We start from the raw sequence: 2,310 nt of genomic DNA, 5'->3' as shown, positions 1-2,310 counted from the left end.
TAAGCCTTTACTTGGTTTGCTTATTTGTCTGCTTCTTTTTATTCTATGACTCAATTATATTCGAGACATTTAACAGTTTCATATGACATAATAATATCTTTATCCTTCAACAGAAGAACATTTTTCTCTCTTTCAAAATTATACATCTCTGAGTCCTTTTCACATTCATGCTACACATTAGGCGTGAAGACAAGATCATCCTCTTACAGAGGCTGTGGCTTCTTTGGATTCCTCATCAGATTCCTTTACAAACAGACTAGATGTCATGGAGGCTTAACTATCAGATCTGTATCTCATACTTAGCAAGACAGCAATGACATTAATCTGGCAAAGATTGAGGTCATTGGCATCATTAGTGTTATATTCCAATAACACCTCAGATTTAATTATAGGCCACCTTTTCAGTACCTTTTTTCTTATGAAACACATCTGGGAGGATCATATTCTACAGGCCTTTATTTCCTAGGCATTCATCATTGTAGATTTGGATGGCATCTTATAATTATTAACAATATATATATACGCTTTCTTTTTAGACTTTTTTTTCCACATGAATTTCTTCTCTTCCCTGTAGCAGTACCCAATTAATCTATGCAACTGATCCTGGTGGCTGTGATGACAGTAGTGCATTCCTCACCATCTGCCCCAAAGTTCTGAATTCCTGAATGAAAGACACATATACACAACAATTATATTTTATATGCCTAAAATAGCTCAATGCCAGGTCGACTTCTTAACCTGCTCCTGGTTAATGCATCCCCTTCAGATATTCCTGAGTTATTACTTACTAAAAATCTGTGTTCTATCTTTGCTGCCCTAGATCTAGATATGGTCTTGGGCTGTGATCCACCGGCTACTACATGGTGGCTATGCTCTCTGTCTCACACCCATGAGGCATGGTGTCTCTAGTCTCCTCCTAGCTTGGTGGATCTCTCTCCTTCCTCTTTCCTCTTCCCTTGGCTGACAATCCTACAAGTCCTGCCTCTGTTTCATTGCCCAACTGTTAGCCACCAGCATCTTTGCTTACCAATCAAAACCAACTCAAGGCAGGGTTCCCTGCAGTATCTTACATGTAGACATGCAGATTCTTATGGAATTTTGAGATGAATGTAATACAAGCAACATTAGAGTAAACCCACAACACTTTCCACTCAATTTATGTTGTAAGCACAACTTGGGGGCTCAAAATAGCATGAAAGCTCATTTGCTAGCCCATCCATTTTCCCTATTAATTTGCATCAGAAAAAAAGGTATAGAATAGTTCCATCTGTTTCCTGAGATAAGATAGTTCATTACTGAAAAATCCACTGCTAGAACCTGCTCCTTCTTTGTTTCTGGTCATGATAAGATACTTAAGAAATAGAGGATTTTAAAGCTTTCTATCAGATTGTGTGTATCACACCTGCATATATTTGTTTAAGAGTAAAAACAAGAAGATAGATACCTCCATAATAAACCTCTAGGAATTAGTTTTGTATTCACAGTACAGAGTAAGACCTTTTCATTTCCTATGAACCGTATTTAGAGTCAGCAGTAAACAGGTTGCCACCTAGAGTCAAACTGAAGCCAGTGATTAGGAAAATGATGGATTTGGGAATCAGAACCGACAGTTCTCTAAACATATTTTGAGAATTCTGGCAAACAAGTAGTTCTGATTGGATTGCTTTGAGAAAAACATCTTGTCAATGTAGCTAGGAGACATACTGCTTTCTATCTTCTAGAAATTGAGAGTGTAAATAACAAAAACCATTTGTTGTTCTAATTTGTGGCCAAAATAGTAAAAGGTGCACATACATTCATACACACAGCAAACAGTAAATGTAAACAAGTATACAAGGGCAATAATTGTCTTAAACCAAGTTAACAATTTAAATGATACTTGTAGAGATTAAAGAAAAACAACGTATAGAATTGTCTATCTTTAGCTATATTGTAGAGTTGTAGTCAGATATATTAATAAATTGGACTCATAATGTCTGCCATATTCATCTTGATCCAATTTGAAATTTGTTTACCATGGTAAATAGTCTACTTTGTCAGACCATAAGTCACCAGTCTCTGAAACCTGTGTTTCAGTATTTGCTGGAAAGGTCCTAAAGTGTGATTTTCTAAATGCTTACTGGTGTTGTTTGATAAAGAGTGAAGAAGTGATGAGGAGTCAATAATCAGGCTTTAATATAGTAATTGCTTATTGTTTCAACTTCACCAATGACACAGAAAATGGACAGTCAGAGTATGGAGCCCACGTCAGTACTTTGCCTTCTGACAAATTCTTCTTGCTGTCCTCTCACTCCTTAGGAACCATTCATG

Source organism: Grammomys surdaster, unplaced genomic scaffold (genome assembly GCF_004785775.1).
Source record: "Grammomys surdaster isolate TR1022 unplaced genomic scaffold, NIH_TR_1.0 169, whole genome shotgun sequence".
NCBI classification, from domain to species: domain Eukaryota; kingdom Metazoa; phylum Chordata; class Mammalia; order Rodentia; family Muridae; genus Grammomys; species Grammomys surdaster.
Note: the sequence above shows the minus strand (reverse complement) of the source record.